Source organism: Squalius cephalus (genome assembly GCF_949319135.1).
Source record: "Squalius cephalus genome assembly, chromosome: 23".
Lineage (NCBI taxonomy): Eukaryota > Metazoa > Chordata > Actinopteri > Cypriniformes > Leuciscidae > Squalius > Squalius cephalus.
The window spans coordinates 2,300,024-2,313,713 of record NC_137144.1 but is presented as its reverse complement, the minus strand read 5'-3'; the positions used below and the strand labels follow the sequence as shown (position 1 = coordinate 2,313,713).

At 40.2% G+C, this 13,690-nt stretch overlaps 1 long non-coding RNA gene across 1 annotated transcript in view; it reads right to left on the bottom strand.

The window, feature by feature from the left end:
• LOC307151180 overlaps positions 1 to 8,123 on the bottom strand; it is a 287,419-nt gene extending 279,296 nt beyond the window's left edge. The window contains exons 1-2 of the long non-coding RNA XR_013819830.1: positions 8,024 to 8,123; positions 7,623 to 7,938 (exon numbers count right to left, since the gene is read on the bottom strand). This is a non-coding gene — a long non-coding RNA (uncharacterized lncRNA). The remainder of the gene's footprint in view (positions 1 to 7,622; positions 7,939 to 8,023) is intronic.
• Positions 8,124 to 13,690: the final 5,567 nt, after the last annotated feature.

Below are 13,690 nucleotides of genomic sequence, written 5' to 3'. Positions count from 1 at the left end.
CTGGAGTGGAGGAGGAGGAGCAAGTTTAGATGGGACTGGAGGAAGAGGGGGAGGAAGAGGTTGAGGACACTGGAGTGGAGGAGGAGGAGAAAGAGTAGATGGGACTGGAGGAAGAGGGGGAGGAAGAGGTTGAGGACACTGGAGTGGAGGAGGAGGAGGAAGGTGAAGGTGAAGGGCAAGGAGACAAGTCTCGGATGAAATTCGTGCCACTCTAGTTGCCCATGTCTTTGTCCATGGTTTGACTATGAGGGAGGCTGGGCAACGAGTACAGCCAAACTTGAATCGCTTCACCATCATAAGAACCTTCATAGAGAAGATCAGGTACAGTAGATGTGCTTCAGAATGCTCTCTACTGTAAATGTTGAGTGCTGTACACTGTGCTGTTACAACACATAGATGAACTGTAGCTGTTGCCTGAGACTACTGTAATAAAAAGGGTTTTCTGAATGCTTCCATTTTGTAAAAAGGATGTGTTACAGTTACAGAAATCAATACTTCTATTTTTCTAGGACACAGAGACGATGAAATGGAAAAAGCCTGCCAGATATTTCGGTTGATACGTGCCAGCGGGGATCAGGCACACTAGAGGATCCCCCCCCCCCCCCCCCCACCCGCTGCCTGGGCCAATATAGCCTATGATGTGGACGAGATCCTCTGGCCTGACCCAGACCAAAGACGGGATGCTGGGGCAAAGGGTTTATTTGTGTTTTGTGTGTGTGTGTGTGTTGTAATGTGTAGTACAAATGTGTAGTACAAATGTGCCATTGTATCCATTAGTTGTGTCTTCTGTGTTCATCATGTGAAAAGGTTTGTGAGGGGGGGGGGACCACAAGCAACATAACTTACCAAGTTTTGGAAATGTTGTTTTGAATGTATTGCACCAGTGTTTTAGACTATGTTGTAGTGTGTGTGTTTGTAAGGGCTTGTGTGATGTCTGAGGGCAAGGTTTGGCTTTTCAGCAAGAGTGAATGGTTTTGAGTGTAGAGCTTCATTTTGACCTGAAAATATGATGTTTGGGGATCTGGGTGAGACGTCGTGGATTTGTGTTTACAGTTTTGAGAATACAAGACATAGTTTCAAGAAATGTGTTTAAGATAGATAGAAAGATAGATATTACAGATATTAAACGACCTTAGCCTCATTAAAAAGTAAAGTCGTCTTTGCCCCTTGAGGTACACCGCCTCCATATGGCTCTTCCAGTCCAGCTTACTGTCAAGCTGCACACCAAGGTACTTGTGATTGGCCACCAGCTCCACCTCAGTGCCCCCGATGGTAATAGGTGTTGGTTGGATCATCCTCCTCCCCCTTTCTGAAGTCCACAACCATCTCCTTGGTTTTTGTGGTATTCAGATGGAGATGATTGTCCACACTCCATTGCACAAAGTTCCTGTGTACTCCTCCTCATCACCTCTTCTTATAAGACCGACAACTGTGGAGTCATCTGAGAATTTCTGCAAGAACCATCTGTCGGTGTTATATTGAAAATCCGCTGTGTAGATGGTAAACAGTAACAGTAAGTTCCTTGTGGCACACCTGTGCTGCTAATAACAGTGCTTGAGACACTTTTCTGCAGGCGTACATACTGTGGTCTGAGGGATAGGTAGTCCAAACACCACAGGACCAGTGATGGAACCACCTTCATCCTTCCCATCTTATCCCCTAGCAGTATAAGCATTATAAGCCCTCTGCAAAATATAAATGAGGACATCATCAACACTGATGTTGGGCTGATATGCAAACTGGAAGGGGTCCATTTGAGTTGACACACTAGTCCTGATGTAAGGCAAGGCAAGGCAAGGCAAGGCAAGGAGAGTTTATTTATATAGCACATTTCATACACAATGGCAATTCAAAGTGCTTTACATAGAAGAAATTAAAATAATAAAAGAAATAAGAATAATTAAAACAGTTTAGAAAAATAGAATAAAATACAGTATAAACATTCGGACGAACATTGGCACAGTGCTCATTCAGTAAATGCACAGCTAAACAGATGTGTTTTGAGTCTGGATTTGAAAGTGACTACAGTAGGAGCACATCTGATCTCCTCTGGAAGCTGGTTCCAGCTGCGGCTGGCATAATAGCTAAAAGCGGACTCGCCATGCTTAGAGTGAACCCTTGGTATTTCTAGCTGATATGATCCTAGTGATCTGAGTGATCTGTTGGGTTTATATTCTGTGAGCATATCTGCAATGTATTGAGGTCCTAGGCCATTAAATGATTTATATACCAGTAATAATACTTTAAAATCAATCCTAAATTTAACTGGGAGCCAGTGTAAAGACCTGAGGACTGGTGTGATATGTTCATATTTTCTGGTTCTGCTCAGAATCCTGGCGGCAGCGTTCTGTATGAGCTGCAACTGTCTTATGGTCTTTTTGGGAAGGCCAGTGAGGAGTCCATTACAATAATCCACCCTGCTGGTGATGAAAGCATGAACAAGTTTCTCTAAGTCTTGTCTGGAAACAAAGCATCTAATTCTTGCAATATTTTTCAGATGATAGTATGCTGATTTAGTTATTGCTTTGACATGACTACTGAAACTAAGGTCTGACTCTAGTGTCACACCAAGATTCCTGACTTGATTTTTAGTTGTTTGACCCCTAGAGTGAAGGTATGCGTTCACCTTGAGAACTTCATCTTTGTTTCCGAACGCAATGACTTCAGTTTTGTCTTTGTTTAACTGAAGAAAGTTTTGACACATCCAACTGTTGACTTCGTCAATGCATTGGCACAGGGAGTCAATTGGGCTGTAATCGTTAGGCGATAGGGCTAAGTAGAGCTGTGTGTCGTCTGCATAGCTGTGGTAAGCAATTTGGTTCTTTCTCATTATTTGGCTCATTGGGAGCATATACAGGTTGAACAGGAGTGGCGCAAGAATCGAGCCTTGAGGGACTCCGCATGTCATGGATGTCCACTCAGACTTATGATCTCCTATACTCACATAATAACCTCTTCCATCTAAGTATGACCTGAACCATTTTAGGACTATCCCAGAAAGCCCCACCCAGTTTTCCAGCCTGTCAAGAAGTATGTTATGATCGACAGTGTCAAATGCAGCACTAAGGTCAAGTAGTACCAGCACCGATAATTTGCCTGAATCAGTATTTAAGCGAATATCGTTTATTATCTTTATGAGCGCTGTCTCTGTGCTGTGGTGCGGTCGGAAACCAGACTGAAAATTGTCAAAGGATCCATTCAAGCTCAAGAATTTGTTCAGCTGATTGAAGACAACTTTTTCAATGATCTTGTCTATGAAAGGAAGATTTGAGATCGGTCTATAGTTGCTTAATATGGTCTTATCCAGATTGCTCTTTTTCAGGAGGGGCTTGACAATTGCAGTTTTCAGGGAGTTTGGAAAACTCCCAGAGCGAAGTGAGACATTTACCACTTCTAGAAGATCTGCTTCTAAACTGTTTAACACACTTTTGAAAAATGATGTGGGAAGTGTGTCAAGAGCACAGGTTGATGTTTTAAGGTGCTGTACAGTTTCTTCCAAAATTTTGCCATCAATTTCTTTGAAATCAGACATAGTAACTAATTTCTCAGGTGGTTTGATCTGTCTGACCCCAGTGCAACTCAAGGATGTGCTGATCACCTTTCTGATATTACTGATTTTCTCAGAGAAGAAAGAAGCAAACTCACTGCACTTGTTGTCTGAGAGCATTTCACTGGGAATCTGGCTTGGAGGGTTTGTCAGTCTCTCTACAGTAGCAAAAAGAGTGCGTGTGTTGTTTAAATTGCTGTTTATAATATTTGAGAAGAAAGTGTGTCTAGCTTTGCCTAGTTCCATATTAAAAGCATGAAGGCTGTCTTTGTAGATGTTATAATGGACTACAAGTTTAGTCTTCCGCCACATGCGCTCTACTTTTCTGCATTGTCTTTTCATATTTTGCACTGCTGTTGAGTTTCTCCAAGGTGCTTTTTGTCTGCCACTCTTCTTCCTGACTTTCACAGGAGCAATATCATCAATTACACCTTTAACTTTTGAGTTAAAAGAATCAAGGAGAAAATCAACAGAGTCTGCAGATATGCTTGGTGTTAAGGATATAGCCTTCATAAATAGTACACTAGTGTTCTCATTTAAGCATCTCTTCTTGACAGACACAGATCTAGCTTCAGTGGCAGGAGAGATCAATATATCAAAGAAAATACAGAAATGATCAGACAGTGCTACATCCTTAATAACAATTAATGAAATGTTTAGACCCTTACTGATAAGTAAATCTAGAGTGTGTCCACGATTGTGTGTGGGTCCATGTATATGCTGAGTCAGATCAAAAGTTTTTAAAACAGTTTTGATTTCTTCTGCCATATTGTTCTCTGCACAATCTATGTGAATGTTAAAATCTCCTGCAATGGCAAAACAGTCAAACTCTGAGGTAATTGTTGATAACAGTTCTGTAAAGTCCTCAGTGAAGGCTGGAGAGTATTTTGGAGGCCTGTAAATAATGATAAGTAAAATGCGTGGAGCACCTTTTAACACAATACCCAGATATTCGAAAGAAGGGTAATTCCCAAATGATATTTGCTTACATTGATAGATATCTTTAAAAAGAGCAGCTAGACCCCCACCTCTCTTAACAGCTCTGCAGACACTCATAAAAGTAAAGTTAGGAGGGGCTGCTTCATTGAGGATTGTTGCACTGCAGCTGGCTTCTAGCCAGGTTTCATTTAGAAGCATAAAATCCAGGTTGTTTGTGGTTATTAAATCGTTGACTAGAAGTGATTTATTTTTAAGTGAACGAATGTTTAAAAGTGCTAACTTAACAGTCTTACTTTTTGTCCCCACATCAATCTTACTTTGACGTGTAATAGGCACCAGATTAGTTAGGTTTGCTGCACGGCTATTGAAGGCCTTAGATTTTCTATCTTGTAATAAAACAGCAATAGAGAAAGATACAGGCACACTGGGTTCCCGCTTGTTCTGTAAACATTTGAGAAAGTTACTGTTGTCAGAGCGGGGACCCAAAACACATCACTGAGAGCTGGTATCAGTTGTTTTTGGTTCACCTCGAGCAGATGGAGGAGGGTGTGGGCCCTGGCGTTGTGGCAGAGGCCGAAGAGCTCTCACAGGAGGAGGGGGAGGGCGAGCTGGGCCCGCAGGCTTTGGTGGTAATGGTGCCTGTCGTTTTTTGGTTGGTATCTGGGGGCTTGCAGCAAAAGAGTGGGATAGTCTGGTTCCAGCATGCACCAGTTCTTCCATTTTCTGTGAGAAGCACAGAAGTGGCGATGCTGGAGAGAGAGATAGCGTGTCTGGTGAAAGGGGCTGTTGCTCTTGTGTTATAGGAGGTTGTGATATGCTGTCCTGGCTTCCCTGGCTGTTTTCCAGGAAGTCGTCCTTGGGTGCTGAATCTTCAAGCAGTTCTGATAAGTCTCTCTGTGGGCAGGGCTCAGCTGAGATTGTGTCCGTGAGCAGAGGTTGTTGTGGCGGAGTGGTGTTATCATTGTCCTTGTGTGATATGTCAACCGCATGTCCATTTTGCTGCTGAAGTGAAGTCCCGTGGTCATTCATACTGTGTCCAGGTGTGTGTGTGCCGTTCAGATTGACTGGATTGGCACAAACTGCAGAAGGATGTATGAGGGAGAAGTAGAAATTGTCCTTTAACACCCTTGAACCAAGTTTGTTTGGGTGATGGCCATCCCGATGAAAAAGTTGTCTCTGACTCCAGAAAAGATTGAAATCGTCAATGAAGTTTACTCCTTTTATATTGCAGGTTTTTTGCAGCCATATATTAAGCCCAAGCAACCGTGGAAACCTGTTTGTTCCTCTTGCTGGGAGAGGTCCACTGATGAATGTTTGAACTTTCAGTCTTTTAAGTGTTTCAAAAAGTTCATTGAAATCCTTCTTAAGGAGTTCTGACTGCTCTTTATGAATATCATTCTTCCCCACATGTATGATGAGTCGATTTGCAGTCTTATGTTTCATCAGAATGTTCTGAAGTTCCCTGTTTACATCAGAAGTTGTTGCTTGTGGAAGGCAGCATGTAGTTGTATCACTGCTGCTAATGTTTCTGATTCTGGAGTCCCCCACTATCAGAGTCCTGGGCTCGGCTGCGCTCTGAGCTGAGTGCCGCTGTCTGCTCGACCTTGAGCGCCAGTTAGCATCAGTGTTAGCTACTGGCCCATTCAGTCTGTGTTCGATCATATTCATCACATTTGGGGATTCCTCGTTTACATTCATTAGCACTTCAAATCTGTTCTCAAGATGTATAGGCGGTGGTAGAAGACCAATGTTTGCAATCCTTGTCAGAGCTGTATCTGGGGTAGAGGATGCTACTGCGGCAATATGTGATGCTCGTGACAATCTGATGTCTCGAGTGCCTTTGGGTCTCGCTCCCTGTTTGTGCCATCGATTAGTAAGTCGATCGGCTTGTTTCTCTACTTGTCGAGGAGCACTAGTTTCATGGGACTCACCGGTATGCTGAGGGTGTCCATGACGGAGCTCTGTTGTGTGCTCCGTCTGGTTTGGTGGTCCCGTAAGTAACTTTGTTTCGAGAACTGCAATCCTTTGTAAAAGTCTGTGGCAGTTAGTGCAGCAAGTAGATTCTTGAACCTGAAGAGGCATTTTCTCTCTTATCCGTATGAATGTAGGCAGTTGTGTTTTCCTTTCCCGGAATGTAAGCTGGTCGGGTAAAAGAATTCTGCGTTTTTGTAGTAATCCAAACTTTGTTGTCTGAGCACTGTGCTGTTTGCTGAAGTTAAAATTAGGTGATAAAAGGAAATAAAATATAAAAATATAGGAGATAAAATGTAAAAGCGATAGAGCAAAGCGCGGAGCAGTAAGCAAGAGCGTCCGAACAGTAGCTGAGCAGGAAGTGTAGTGCAGGACAATTCTCTCAAATGTCTTCATGACATGTGAAGTTAACCGCTACCGGTCTGTAGTCATCATGGTGGGTTGGATGATTTTTCTTTGGAACAGGGACCAGGCAAGATGTCTTCCACAACCTTGGGACCTTCTGTAAACGCAGGCTCATGTTGAACAGGTGTGTTAAAATATCACATAGCTCTGCAGAGAAATACCACATAGCTCTGCTAAGCAATCGAGAAAACTGTAATAACATCAGTAAATAAGGAAGGGCACAACTCAATGTAGTTTTGTATGACTCTTCATTAGTAGTTACTTCTTAGTAATTTTTCTTGAACCTTAATTAGTAGATAATTAATAGTAGTTCTTCAGGAGGTATGGCAATTCATGAGTTATTGATAAACTAACTGATACTTAATACAACCATACAATTCTTTTACATACAGATTAGTTAACACATCTTCCTTAGTGTAGTGAAGAACAGTAGTGAAGTAGTTAATGAAGTTAATGAAGAATTATTCATTAGTTCTTCAGTAATTCCTTATTAGTTATGAAGTAAGAAACAGTATTCTGAAGTGTTACCACATTTTCAACACATTTTAGTCCAGTTTAGTAATATTAGATTGTATGTTACATGTTTTCTTACATCATAATAATTAATTCATATAATTAGGTCTGTGAAAGGTTTGATATTGTGTAGTTTGTGATCCTCCATCAGCAGCTGCAGTTTCTCTCAGCTGTATCAGTGCAGTCACTGTGACGTCTGACTGACAGAGGTTTTTGTACGACTCTTTATCACTGTGTGAACACATACTGACTGTTGATGGTGTGTCTACTCAGACAGTAATAATCTCCTGTATCTTCAGTCTGGACTCCACTGATGGTCAGAGTAAAATCACTGCCATAGTCAGATCCACCGCCACTGAATCTAGATGGAGTTCCAGTATAAAGGCTTCTTATGTAATAAATCAGGAGTTTAGGAGCTTCTCCAGGTTTCTGCTGATACCAGTACACACAGTCACTACAGCCAGTAAGCGGCGGACTGGTTTTACAGCTGATCGTAACAGTTTCTCCTTGTTTGATGGGTTTTATTGCTGGATTCTGAGTCACTGTCACTTGTCCCCAGATCTCTGAAATTAGACAGTTTAGTCATTAATATGATTGTAAATGAGATGTGATTGTTTATTTTGCAAAATTTTTCTACAAGATATTTACCCTGAATGCAGAGACTCAGAGTCCAGATGAAGATGTTGATTGTGTTCATTGCTGTAGTTTAGTCTTGTGTGATGATGAAGATTGTGTTCTGCTCTCAGTCATGAAGTGTTAAACTCACAGCACTATAAACACTCTCAGAGCACTGAAGCATGTGCTGACAATGCAAAGAAGTGGGCAGGATTTACAACAGCTTGTGCTGATAACAAACTCATAAACTCTACATAGAAGATTTTACTTTCAGAATAATGTTACTGAAGCATTTAGTGATTAATTGCACATATTTATTAATAGTGAAATATTTTTGTTTATGTTTGTCAGGCTGATAAGACACTAGGTTTTGTCTGGAGAATCATGAATGTAGATCATTTTAAACATATGTCATACGCAGCAGTTTCTCTGAGTTCAGTTCTGTGCTACACCTTTAAAAGCATGTTAACAATGAGAAATCAAGAACTAAATAAATCAGTTTTACTATATTTAGAGTCATAATAAAAAAGTCCATTATGGTCTATTTTTCCCACATTTTCCACATGCATGAAGTTCATCAGGACTCATAATCAGGTCATTATATATTAAACATGTGCATCTGAAATGTTCAGATTTATTGATTCATTTATTTGAAGCCGCAGGTTTTTCTGTGAATCATGATGATTGATCTGCATATTAAGAACAGAAGCATCATTATGAGAAACTCCACAACATCATCCATGATCAAAGAGGTCAAAGGTCACCTCAGAGGTCACAGCTCATCAAATATATTTCTTTAAACAGTGTTATATCAGAAAGCATTTAGTCAAATCAGAATGAGTGAGTGTTGAGAAGAGCTGAGGATCTTCTAATATCAGTGTGTTGAAGTGTTGTTTCTCTCTCTCTGCTGGAGTGTGTGTTCACTCGAGTGGAATAGAGGTTTTTGTACGAGCGTTTCATTAGATTGTATCACTGTGGTACACATTCGGTGGAGGAACTAAACTGGTGATCAAATGTAAGTCTATTTAATCACCTAATGAAAAATAATAATAATTAGATTTCAGAAAGTGTTTTACAGTTGAAACAAGAACAACATTTATTAATAATAATGATTATTAGATATTGTGGCAAAACTTTACTTGAAGCCTTTATGTATAATGCATTATAAAGGTATCAATAAAGTATATATATGTTCATATATGTTATCATTAATGTAGATTATTTTATATATTATTTAGATTGATTTAGATAGATTTTATTATATATTTTATCTTTTCATAAATATTTGTAACAAAGTTAAAATGCATTAAAATTATAAATTAAATTTAATAAAAATTTATATTATTAAATTAAAGCCTTTAAGTATAGCGTATGTTATACTGTAATATGTTTTCATAAATAATTATAATTTATAGTTTGTCATGAGTTTATATTACTTTTTTGGAAGGTGTAACAATAAATATATAATATTATAATGTGTTAAACTGTGGTTACAATTAGTGATGAAATCATACATGCATTATAATGTGTAAAACAATATATAATTAATGCATTAAAAATACTTTTTATAATGCAATATGTATAAAGGCTTATGTATAAAGACTTTCAACAAAAAAGGAATTCTAAACATATTTCCACACTGTGTCTCACTATGAGTTTAATCAGTTTATTACAGGTTTGTTTTTCCTTCATTTATTTCTACACTGAGTTCATATTTAGTTAATCTTTTATTGTAGAAATCATACATGGAAAAAAGAGATTTGACATCAGAATGTAAATGTTGCTCCTTTCTGTAGTTCAGTCAATGATACTGAATCTCTTTTGCTCATGTTGTGCTTATAATTCAGTGTTTTGTTCATTCTGTATGATTCAATTGTGTTTTAACTCTGTTTGAAATTGAGTTACATTTTCAGTTCAGGTGAATATCTCACAATGTAAGATATTTATGTTCAGAGTGAATAATAGGCCCTATGCACAGCTGCACTACTTCCTGAACTTCAGCCAGCTCCTTTGTTTCCTGTCTGCCATTATTGGACAAACTGATTAATCCAGGTGTGTCTGACCAACAACAATAATCAGACACACCTGGATTAATCAGTTTGTCCAATAATGGCAGACAGGAAACAAAGGAGCTGGCTGAAGTTCAGGAAGTAGTGCAGCTGTGCATAGGGCCTATTGCTGGAATTAAAGCAGTCAGATCGGCCTGATAATAGATAATATGAGTTATAACTGCTGTTACACTTATTGATTAGATCATACATGCATTTTAATATTTATAGCAGTGCATAATTAATGCATTAAAAATACTTTAATAATGCAATATGTATGAAAGCTTTAAACAAAGTGTGTGTGTGTGTGTGTGTGTGTGAATGTGTTGTGTTTGTCTCCTGCAGCTGGTCCCACAGTGAAGCCCTCAGTGTCTCTGCTGCCGCCCTCTTCTCTGCAGATCTCTGGAGACTCAGCCGCACTGCTCTGCCTGCTCAGCTCTTACTCTCCACAGGGGGCGCTGGTGAGCTGGACACTGGACGGGTCAGAGGTCACCGAGGGGGTTCTGACCAGCGCAGAGAGCCAGCAGGACGGCCGCTACAGCCGCAGTAGCGTCCTGACCCTCAGCAAAGCACGCTGGGAAGAGGGAGAGCTGTACGTCTGCAGAGTAACACATGATGGAGCTCCTCATGAGGTCTCGTTCCACAAGAGCTCTGAGTGCTGATGTTTCTCTCCTGAAGATGAGCCGTATCTGAGTGTCCTGTGTCAGGCAGGATTCACATGAGTCTAGTGCTGCAGATGTAGTGATTTACAACTCAATACTGAAACTGAGTGTGTGTGTGTGTGTGTGTGTGTGTGTGTGTGTGTGTGTGTGTGTGTGTGTGTGTGTGTGTGTGTGATCTTTCAATCTGCTGTGTTTGCTGCAACACTCAATAAAGCTTCTCAACAAGTTCACTTTGTGTCTGACAACATCATTCAACTAACAGATGAAGATGCAGGTGCTTTTCAGAAGGTTGATGTAGCAGTAAATGTCAAATAAAGCTCTTGGGGTTTGAACATGGTCTCTGGAGACAGAGCTGCTCTATTCTGAGAGGATCACAATCACTCCACCCTGACAATGCAAATGGGGTTTTCAGTCTCACTCTTTGATTGGTTACATGATCTGGACTGGAACACTTTCACTTCTGCTTTAGTGAAGCAGCGCAGACAAACTGATCATTTATAGGAGATTAAAAACATTATAATATAAAAATATCATAAAAAAAGATCAAGAATCAGCCGTTGTGACAGTAATTGTGTAAGAATGTAAAAGTTTGTGTGTCTCAAATGGAAAGCATCACGTCCAGACAGCAGAAGTGACTGAATGCAGTCTGTTCAGTTTGATTGACAGGATCATATATTACACCTAAAACATGATGATCATATTTAAACACTGACTCATTCTCTTCATAAACACAAGAGTGATGTTGGTTGTAATGATATAGTGTTATTAGTGTTTGAAAATACAATCATAAATCATTATTCAAACCTGAACTAAACACTGCCAGAGTCAAGAGGAAGATGATGCTGAAAGTCATGTTTGTTGGTTGATGAAGAAGAGCTCTTGATCATGTCATGTTCAGTTCATAGAGCTATAAACACATGCAGAGTGAAGCATGTGCTGATCATATAAAACACCCTCTGAATGCAAAAGCTGCTGTAGACTGTGAGCTCACGACGAGACCGAAGAGAGATCAGGACGAGATACAGACTCACCTCAGACTCATCAGAGTCAAAGAGCTTTACTGACAGGGTTAAAGAACGGCTTTAAATGGCCGAAGCACTGTAACATTAAATATACTGACACACACATTTACACACATATACACACAGTTAAAAATATATATCGAGCTCAGTCATGAAACTCTAGATCAGTGGCTCCCCAACAATGTCTCTAATCTGTCACAATCATTTCAGGTCTTGGAGTCTCTACTGATGAGCTGATGAGTTGAATCAGGTTTGTTTGATAGGGAGACACACAATATGTGCAGAGTCGTTTCTCAATATGTGTACTTGTGAAACGTCATCAGTCGCTGCCCAAGTACTGTTCCAATTCAATGTTCACATCTAGCCAAGTCCAGTTCAAATCCCCGAATGTGTTCTTGATCTGCCGCTTTTATCGAGGATGCATCGAGAGGTGACTTGTGTGGACTTGAGACAGCCAGTTATCCCAGAATGCATCTCGCACCAATAGGGAGAAAACCCGCATAATTTAAAAATACTGCTGTTATTGAGTCACGAACTGTAGTTTTAAGATTTTTACTGGCGAGAATGTAGTTGTTTAAAGCTCAAATCGGTGGTTTATTTACAACCCCAAATCAGAAAAAGTTGGGACACTGTACAAATTGTGAGTAAAAAAGGAATGGAGTAATTTACAAATCTCATAAATTTATATTTTATTCAAAATAGAATATAGATAACATATCAAATGTTGAAAGTGAGACATTTTGAAATGTCATGCCAAAATTTGGATCATTTTGGATTTCATGAGAGCTACACATTCCAAAAAAGTTGGGACAGGCAGCAATAAGAGGCCGGAAAAGTTAAATGTACATATAAGGAACAGCTGGAGGACCAATTTGCAACTTATTAGGTCAATTGGCAACATGACTGGGTATAAAAAGAGCCTCTCAGAGTGGAAGTGTCTCTCAGAAGTCAAGATGGGCAGAGGATCACCAATTCCCCCAATGCTGCGGCGAAAAATAGTGGAGCAATATCAGAAAGGAGTTTCTCAGAGAAAAATTGCAAAGAGTTTGAAGTTATCATCATCTACAGTGCAAAATATCATCCAAAGATTCAGAGAATCTGGAACAATCTCTGTGCGTAAGGGTCAAGGCCGGAAAACCATACTGGATGCCCGTGATCTTCGGGCCCTTAGACGGCACTACATCACATACAGGAATGCTACTGTAATGGAAATCACAGCATGGGCTCAGGAATACTTCCAGAAAACATTGTCAGTGAACACAATCCACCGTGCCATTCGCCGTTGCTAGCTAAAACTCTATAGGTCAAAAAAGAAGCCATATCTAAACAGGATCCAGAAGCGCAGGCGTTTTCTCTGGGCCAAGGCTCATTAAAAAAGTGGAAAACTGTTCTGTGGTCAGACGAATCAAAATTTGAAGTTCTTTTTGGAAAACTGGGACGCCATGTCATCCAGACTAAAGAGGGCAAGGACAACCCAAGTTGTTATCAGCGCTCAGTTCAGAAGCCTGCATCTCTGATGGTATGGGGTTGCATGAGTGCGTGTGGCATGGGCAGCTGGAAAGGCACCATCAATGCTGAAAGGTATATCGAAGTTCTAGATATGCTCCCATCCAGATGTCATCTCTTTCAGGGAAGACCTTGCATTTTCCAACATGACAATGCCAGACCATATACTGCATCAATTACAACATCATGGCTGCGTAGAAGGATCCGGGCACTGAAATGGCAGTCTGCAATCCAGATCCAGAAAAGAAAACAAGTCCAGAAAACATTTGGTGCATCATAAAGAGTTATGATTTGCATCATAGTTGAGCAACTAGAAGCCTGTATTAGACAAGAATGGGACAACATTCCTATTCCAAAACTTGAGCAACTTGTCTCCTCAGTCCCCAGACGTTTGCAGACTGTTATAAAAAGAAGAGGGGATGCCACACAGATGTAAACTTGGCCTTGTCCAAACTTTTTTGA